This window comes from Gadus macrocephalus, chromosome 14, assembly GCF_031168955.1.
Source record: "Gadus macrocephalus chromosome 14, ASM3116895v1".
Classification (NCBI taxonomy): Eukaryota; Metazoa; Chordata; class Actinopteri; order Gadiformes; family Gadidae; genus Gadus; species Gadus macrocephalus.
This window is the reverse complement of record NC_082395.1, coordinates 16,409,382-16,419,443: the sequence shown is the minus strand read 5'-3', so window position 1 is coordinate 16,419,443 and position 10,062 is coordinate 16,409,382. Positions and strand designations below refer to the sequence as shown.

At 37.4% G+C, this 10,062-nt stretch overlaps 1 non-coding gene across 1 annotated transcript; it reads right to left on the bottom strand.

The window, feature by feature from the left end:
- Positions 1–117, bottom strand: LOC132472664 (5S ribosomal RNA). The gene has a single exon (XR_009529135.1). It is a non-coding gene; the product is annotated as a 5S ribosomal RNA (ribosomal RNA).
- Positions 118–10,062: the final 9,945 nt, after the last annotated feature.

The window sequence follows — 10,062 nt, the reverse complement described above, 5'->3', positions numbered from 1 at the left end:
CACTTACAGCACCTGGTATTCCCAGGCGGTCTCCCATCCAAGTACTAACCAGGCCCAACCCTGCTTAGCTACCGAGATCAGACGAGATCGGGCATGTTCAGGGTGGTATGGCCGTGTTGTTTTTCATGCAGACCAATAAAAAACAACAGTGTTACCCCTTATGTTTTTTTTCATGACGACCAATAAAAAACAACAGTGTTACCCCTTTTTTTTTTTTTCATGACGACCAATAAAAAACAACAGTGTTACCCCTTATGTTTTTTTTCATGACGACCAATAAATAACGACAGTGTTACCCCTTATGTTTTTTTTCATGACGACCAATAAAAAACAACAGTGTTACCCCTTGTGTTTTTTTCATGACGACCAATAAATAACGACAGTGTTACCCCTTATGTTTTTTTTCATGACGACCAATAAAAAACAACAGTGTTACCCCTTGTGTTTTTTTCATGACGACCAATAAAAAACGACAGTGTTACCCCTTATGTTTTTTTTCATGACGACCAATAAAAAACAACAGTGTTACCCCTTATGGTTTTTTTCATGTCGACCAATAAAAAACTGAGGTGTTACCCCTTATGTTGTTTTTCATGACGACCAATGAAAAACAAGAGTGTTACCCCTTATGTTTTTTTTCATGAGGACCAATAAAAAACAACAGTGTTGCCCCTTATGTTTTTTTGCATGACGACCAATTGAAAAACAACAGTGTTACCCCTCATGTTTCTTTTCATGACGACCAATAAAAAACAACAGTGTTACCCCTCATGTTTTTTTTCATGCAGACCAATAAAAAACAACAGTGTTACCCCTTATGTTTTTTTTCATGACGACCAATAAAAAACAACAGTGTTACCCCTTATGTTTTATTTCATGACGACCAATAAAAAACAACAGTGTTACCCCTTATGTTTTTTTTCATGACGACCAATAAATAACGACAGTTACCCCTTATGTTTTTTTTCATGACGACCAATAAAAAACAACAGTGTTACCCCTTATGTTTTTTTTCATGAGGACCAATAAAAAACAACAGTGTTACCCCTTATGTTTTTTTCATGACGACCAATAAATAACGACAGTGTCACCCCTTATGTTTTTTTTCATGACGACCAAAGAAAAACAACAGTGTTACCCCTTATGGGTTTTTTCAAGACGATCAATAAATAACGACAGTGTCACCCCTTATGTTTTTTTTCATGACGACCAATAAATAACGACAGTTACCCCTTATGTTTTTTTTCATGACGACCAATAAAAAACAACAGTGTTACCCCTTATGTTTTTTTTCATGAGGACCAATAAAAAACAACTGTGTTACCCCTTATGTTTTTTTCATGACGACCAATAAATAACGACAGTGTCACCCCTTATGGTTTTTTTCATGACGACCAAAGAAAAACAACAGTGTTACCCCTTATGGGTTTTTTCAAGACGACCAAAGAAAAATGACAGTGTCACCCCTCATGTTTCATTTGATAAAAATGACAGTGTTACCCCCTACGTTTTAATTGATAAATATCGACAGTGTTACCCCTTATGTTTTTTTTCAAGACGACCAATAAAAAACGACAGTGTCACCCCCTATGTTTTTTTTCATGACGACCAATAAAAAACAAGTGTTACCCCTTATGTTTTTTTTCATGACGACCAATAAAAAATAACAGTGTTACCCCTTATGTTTTTTTTCATGACGACCAAAGAAAAAATGACAGTGTCACCCCTCATATTTCATTTGAAAAAAACGACAGTGTTACCCCCTATGTTTTAATGGATAAATATCGACAGTCTTACCCCTTATGTTTCTTTTGATAAAAACGACAGTTTTACCCCTCATGTTTCATTTTTATAAAAACGACAGTGTTACCCCTTGTGTTTTTTTTCATGACGACCAAAGAAAAACCACAGTGTCACCCCCTATGTTTTATTTGATAAATATCGACAGTGTTACCCCTTACATTTATTTCATGACGGCCGATAAAAAACGACAGTTACCCCTCATGTTTTTTTTCATGACGACCGATAAAAAACAACAGTGTTACCCCTTATGTTCTTTTTCATGAAGACCGATAAATAATGACAGTATTACCCCTTATGTTTCATTTGATAAAAAAAACAGTGTTACCCCTTATGTTTTTTTTCATGACGACCAATAAAAAACAACAGTTATGGGTTTTTTCAACCCATAGGTTTTTTTTCATGAAGACAAATAAAGAACGACAGTGTTACCCCTTATTTCTTTTTTCCTGACTACCGATAAAAAACAACAGTGTTACCCCTTGTGGGTTTCTTCATGACGACCAAAGAAAAACGACAGTGTCACCCCTAATTTTTTTAATTTGAAAAAAATGACAGTGTTACCACCTATGTTTTGATTGATCAATATCGACAGTGTTACCCCTTATGTTTTTTTTCATGACGACCAATAAAAAACGACAGTGTTACCCCTTTTTTTTTTTTTCATGACGACCAATAAAAAACAACAGTGTTACCCCTTATGTTTTTTTCATGACGACCAATAAATAACGACAGTGTCACCCCTTATGTTTTTTTTATATGACGACCAAAGAAAAACAACAGTGTTACCCCTTATGGGTTTTTTCAAGATGACCAAAGAAAAATGACAGTGTCACCCCTCATGTTTCATCTGATAAAAATGACAGTGTTACCCCCTACGTTTTAATTGATAAATATCGACAGTGTTACCCCTTATGTTTTTTTTCATGACGACCAATAAAAAACGACAGTGTCACCCCTTATGTTTCATTTTAAAAAAACGACAGTGTTACCCCCTATGTTTTAATGGATAAATATCGACAGTGTTACCCCTTATGTTTTTTCATGACGACCGATAAAAAACGACAGTCTTACCCCTTATGTTTCATTTGATAAAAACGACAGTGTTACCCCTTATATTTATTTCATGACGGCCAATAAAAAACGACAGAGTTACCCCTCATGTTTTTTTTCATGACGACCGATAAAAAACAACAGTATTACCCCTTATGTTTTTTTCATGAAGACCGATAAATAATGACAGTGTTACCCCTTATGTTTCATTTGATAAAAACGACAGTGTTACCCCTTATTTTTCATTTGATAAAAACGACAGTGTTACCCCTCATGTTTCATTTGATAAAAACGACAGTGTTACCCCTTGTGTTTTTTTTCATGATGACCAAAGAAAAACAACATTGTGTTATTTGATAATATCGACAGTGTTACCCCTTATATTTATTTCATGACGGCCGATAAAAAACGACAGAGTTACCCTTCTTGTTTTTTTTCCACGTTGACCAATAAAAAACAACAGTGTTACCCCTTGTGTTTTTTTTCATGACGACCAAAGAAAAACAACAGTGTTACCCCCTATGTTTTATTTGATAAATATCGACATTGTTACCCCTTATGTTTATTTCACGTTGGCTGATAAAAAATAACAGTGGTACCCCTGTCAACGTTTTTCCGGGGATCAGAACCTGAGCTGTATAGAGTGTTAACCTCCGAACATAACAATGCACCATCAAGACACCTGAAAAAGACATCACAAAGGTTATGCTTGACTTTATAATTCGCATGAAATAGAGATATGAGTCTACCATCAGATGACATCAACCGGACGTGAAATATGAGTGCAATAGACATGTTAGCATTACGTTTAAAATGAAAGCTATTGTGTTTTCCACAGAAAATGAGCCTCGGTCTCCAGTGGGTTACGCAGAGTGCACCCCACTGCACCACTCAGGCGATGACAATACACAATAATCCATCATTAATAAAGAGGATATACTTGACATTAAAATGTATGTGTGTATTTCTATTATTTCCCTTATGTTTTTTTTCATGACGACCAATAAAAAACGACATTGTTAACCCTTATATTTTATTTGACAAAGACAACAGCGTTACCCTTTCTGTTTTTTTTCATGACGACCAATAAAAAAACAACAGTGTTACCCCTTATATTTATTTCATGACGGCCGATAAAAAACAACAGTGTCACCCCTCATGTTTCATTTGATAAAAATGACAGTGTTACCCCCTACGTTTTAATTGATAAATATCGACAGTGTTACCCCTTATGTTTTTTTTCATGACGACCAATAAAAAACGACAGTGTCACCCCTTATGTTTTTTTTCATGACGACCAATAAAAAACAACAGTGTTACCCCTTATGTTTTTTTTCATGACGACCAATAAAAAACAACAGTGTTACCCCTTATGTTTTTTTTCATGACGACCAAAGAAAAAATGACAGTGTCACCCCTCATGTTTTATTTGAAAAAAACGACAGTGTTACCCCCTATGTTTTAATGGATAAATATCAACAGTGTTACCCCTTATGTTTTTTTCATGACGACCGATAAAAAACGACAGTCTTACCCCTTATGTTTCATTTGATAAAAACGACAGTTTTACCCCTCATGTTTCATTTTTATAAAAACGACAGTGTTACCCCTTGTGTTTTTTTTCATGACGACCAAAGAAAAACAACAGTGTCACCCCCTATGTTTTATTTGATAAAAACGACAGTGTTACCCCTTGTGTTTTTTTTCATGACGACCAAAGAAAAACAACATTGTGTTATTTGATAATATCGACAGTGTTACCCCTTATATTTAATTCATGACGGCCGATAAAAAACGACAGTTACCCCTCTTGTTTTTTTTCCACGTTGACCAATAAAAAACAACAGTGTTACCCCTTGTGTTTTTTTTCATGACGACCAAAGAAAAACAACAGTGTTACCCCCTATGTTTTATTTGATAAATATCGACATTGTTACCCCTTATGTTTATTTCATGTTGGCCGATAAAAAATAACAGTGGTTCCCCTGTCAACGTTTTTCCGGGGATCAGAACCTGAGCTGTTTAGAGTGTTAACCTCCGAACATAACAATGCACAACGACTTTGGGTATCAAACTTAGAACCTTTCTGTTGAGTGTCGAACGCAACAGCTGCGACAATTGCCGCTATGGATGATTGCCTCTTCCTTTGCAACCCCTCCGAAATACCTATAATATTTCAAGAAAACAATAAAGTAAGTGTTCCAAATTACTTTTGGACTACTAATACAGGCGGTCGCTGTCAGACTTAAACCAAGAACCTTCTGACCAATAAGCCATCGGCTTGTCTCTTCTAATCATGACCTCTTTCTCCGATTCAGGGCCTTCACATATGTGAGTGAGTAAAAATAATCCTTAAGTAGACTTACATTTTAAATGTATCTTTAAGTACACTTTATGATAATATAATACTTTAATAAGTATTTCCCAGTCAGACAGAAGACATTGGGAGTCGGCCACACTAACCGTCAACTAACTAAGGCAGCCTTGTGCTATACTTATCTTATGTTGAATTTAATTCAAATTACAGTTTTTATGTCAGAAACTTATTCTGCATGGTAAAAGGTTGCATGGAATATAAGGCTGTAGCGAGAAAATATACGTACAAGACAACAAACAGCATGTTCAAGGCAGTGTAAAGTGTCCAAGTTTGCTCTGAAATGTTGGTCCAATGGTAGACAATAATTGAAATGGCTAAAATCACAAAAATACTTATGATGATGAGTTGAATATTCTGATTGAGGTGGGGACAAAACGTAAGATTGCATGTTTTGTTTTGAATGGTAGTGACATGTATCTGTGTTCTAGATAGCATGTACTGCCTTTATGTTAAGACTAACTAACTTTGAAAACAGACATTTATGCGAGTCTAACACACTACCCACTTCAATACATACAACTGACTCTTTCCCTTTTCCAAGTTATCTCTTCAATACTTCAAGAAATTGCATTACACCATTTTTTACCAAACTTCACTCGGGAATAACAGAACTGATTATGGTCACTGTCAGGCGTGGCCAGGACCTTATGCTTCTGAGACATGGGAGCTGACCCACGATGGACCTCAGCTTTTCTCTTCTGTTGAGATCAACACCTGCTTCTCCTCTTCAATGGCCAACACACGTTTATTTGTAGGAGCTGTTCAATGTCTTAATTATAGTTAAAGTGCTTACATGTTACAATGCTCTCAATTTGTACGGCGCTTACTTGTCACATGACAAATTACTATTTTTTTAATCTTCCAGTTTTAAACATTTATTACTTTCATGCAAAAACTATACTTTAACCGATGTTTTGCAGAATATATGTTTTCAATTGAAGCACATGGTCTTCCTCTACCTCATCAAACACACATTGTGAATGTGAGTCCTTCCCTTGCTTCACTGTGTATTACACCGTTCCTCTAGTGCAACACTAGTACAAGCACACAACGCACTCCCTCTGCTGCACCGCATGCTTCCAACAGACTGACGACAAAATATCCCCATGGATGGGACAGTTTAATTCTAGCTCCCAAAAAACAAAGACATTCCAACAGGCATAGACCGACTGGCCCGGCTTCAACCAAAACCAATCTTCAGGACTTCTAAGAAATAGAAGCCCTAGTAAATCACTCTGTGGGTCGGACAATGCGGGCCGGGTGCCATGGACCTCTGAAACATTTAAGTGAGACCAGTAAGTCCAAATCCACCAAAGCAGTCTGAGTTTCCAAACAGAAACATTTATGTCCTGGCCCAGACAAAAGTTGAAGCTGATTCCATTTGTAGTTTTACAACCAAATCAATTGATATAAATTAATAGAGAGAGGTGTTTATGGTTAATGAGGGGTCAATCAAATAATGATTGGATTCAATAATGATACTTTAATACATATCAGGATAACACAATATGGGTACATTAATTAACCATCATTAGCTATTAATTAAATAAAGTTAATGAGCAGTTAACCCTTGGTCTAGTCATTTAGATCACACACACTTTTTTAGTGTGTGTGATCTAAATGACTAGATAATTTATTAATTGTGTTCATGTTTACTACTGGTTTTCATAACCTAGTGTAAATTAATGGTTATTAAATGTACCCTTATTGTAAAAAGAAAAAAATGTTTCTCCAAAGAGAAACATGTTGCTCCTGTTTGGCTGATATCATTTGTACATATATAGCCAAATAAAATAATATCTATAGAAGGGCTTTAATGGGAAGCGGTTGGATAGTCTCGTGGGATGCTAGCGCTGAAATAACAGTCCTCTGAGGTTCCAAGTGAAAACCCTGCATACACTGCATATACTCTCTCCCATGCAGCTATTGAATATATGGATGAATGACATCTTGATTTAGCCTTTGACCCTTTGTGCATATGGGGTATTTTAGCCTATATGGAATATAATATATTCTAGGATCTATGAATTGTGGGTATGGAGAGGCGCATGGCGGCTTCATGAATAAGCAACAGTGTCGACATGAACCAGAGTTTGGCAGAGGCGTTCATTAAAGATTCAGGGTTCATAATTAAAGCATGCTGTGGCGGTTAACCACACTCAGAGACTCTTCTTTGTACCCCAATTCTCCCAATACATGAAGAAAGAAACAACAGCCGGGCCAAAGACAGTCAGGAAGGCAGACAGACAGTCATACAGAAGATATAGACAGACATTATAATTAAAGTGCAACTCAGAAAGAAACAGGCATACAAAAAGACACAGAGAGGCAGACAAGCAGACAGAAGAGCAGAAAGACAGGCAAGCATGCAGGTGGACTGACAGACTAAATAAGTGTATGAAAAGTAGAATAAGTGTACTTTTGACACAGGCAGACTAACAGGCAGGTAGACAGACAGACAGACAGACAGACAGACAGACAGACAGACAGACAGACAGACAGACAGACAGACAGACAGACAGACAGACAGACAGACAGACAGACAGACAGACAGACAGACAGACAGACAGACAGACAGACAGACAGACACAAGTATTAAAGGTTAAATCTGGAAGAACATAATCATGCCCCATGTACTACTAAGACTGACTCCATCCAGCTCCAACATGTCATGCCGATGAACCGTTACAGAAAAACTAGAATCTGATTGGTGGGAAAACCTCAAACCAAATACTACATGCACATCCTATCTGTGATCCGGTTTCATCTGTCCCAAAAAAAAATTGTTTACTCCACTTGCCAATTTAGTCAAAACAAAAAAACCATAGGCGGCATAAATTGTCCTGACAAAGGTGTCTTGGGGTTTGACCCGACAGTGTGTGAAACAGTAGCCTCCTCCTCCAGCCTAGGGTGTGGGTCTGGGAAGGGGATTCGGCAGAGAGAAGGGCAGTATTAGGTTAACATGGACGGAGTGCACAAAGAATCCTGTGTGTGGAATCAGAAAGGGAGAGTATAAAAGGGGCATTAATGGAGGTAATGAGCTCTCTGAGGAAACCATACAGGTCCGGGAGAGACTTAAGTATTTACCATTTACATTAGGATTAGGCCCATTTCAGGGGGAACTCTGGAAATGTGGAGGGCGTTTAAGTCTATCTCTCAGGAATCATTTGAGCCTGCAGAGCACGACACCAAACATGTTTTACATGTTAATGCCTTGGATGCTCGTCATCCTTCGGCCCGGACTGAACTATTTTATGAACTTTTGCTTTCTGAATCCTGGGACGTTTATCTCTGCAGTAAAGGCCTGAATTTGTGGTCAGTTGAACTTGAGTTATATACATGAGATATTGTTTAATGCACCCTAACTCAATTGGAACGCCATTAGATGAGAGGGTTGACAGTTCTATTCCAGAATGACTGATCACCCAAGCTATAATTGAGGCGAGTGCAGTTGTGGAAGACCTCGTCCTTCTCAGATGGCAGAGGGAAAAAGCCTTTAGTTGCATTAAGGAGTAATCCTCCTCACTGAGCAATGTGTTAAACACAACACTGTAAAAAACTATTTTGATCAAATTATCGATACGCTGACCGAGGTCTTTTGGACTATTTGAGAATATTTTTTTAAAGGAAGCAATATTTTTTAAATATTGCTCTTGATTGAAGTAGTTGGCTAAGCTGATTCACCCCCTAAATACCCTTTGAATTCACCTGAAAATGTCACTCAAAGATATTTCATTGTTACTCATACTCATATTCTGCTAAGAGAATTTAACTAGTTGCATAGACAAAATGTCTCGGAAGATTCTAATTTGTGAATTCCGGGTGGTGACAACAAGTGCAATTTCAGCAGGCTAATCAATAATCAAATGTATTGCCTTCATTAAAGTGAATCAATTAATTTTTTCTATATCGATTACTCAGACTGTGAGATGGAATCAAAGATCAAGAACAATTTGAAAGAATGAGAGAAAGAGAGATAGAGAGAGTGAGAGAGGCAGGAAGGTAGACAGACAGACAGACAGACAGACAGACAGACAGACAGACAGACAGACAGACAGACAGACAGACAGACAGACAGACAGACAGACAGACAGACAGACAGACAGACAGACAGACAGACAGACAGACAGACAGACAGACAGACAGACAGACACACACACACACACACACACACACACACACACACACACACACACACACACACACACACACACACACACACACACACACACACACACACACACACACACACACACACACACACACACACACACACACACACACACACACACACACAGAGAGAGACAGGGGAAGAGAGAGAAAGTGAGAGAAAGAGAAAATAGTTGTTTTCTTCAAAACCATCCCTTCCTGTGTCTCCATTGCTTTTCAATAATACATACAGTAATAAGCTTTGAAACTGGAAACGTTTACCTGCGCTGCGGTGTTAATTACAGCTTACATGGGACCTTTGAAAGTATGGCTGGCCACCAGCCTGGACCCATGGACTGGTAGCATTACAACATATAATATTTACCTGTGTGTTTCAGGTCTATACATATGGATTTAGTTTGCAGAACTGTGGGAGTGCACCTTTAAATTAACATAATGTCAGCTTCGTGAGAGAGTGAGATAGAGAGAGGGGAAAGCTAAAAAAGTTTGTTAAAATATATTAATATGTACAAATATAAATATATTACGTAAGAATTGTTCATGAGATTTTATTTATTTGTGGATGTCCTTTTAAAACGTAAAGAGAACTTTATGGAACTCGGAAAATCTGCGAAATATCATAGCGTCTTCAATGATGTAGTTTTCTTGTGTTTCCAGTAGAT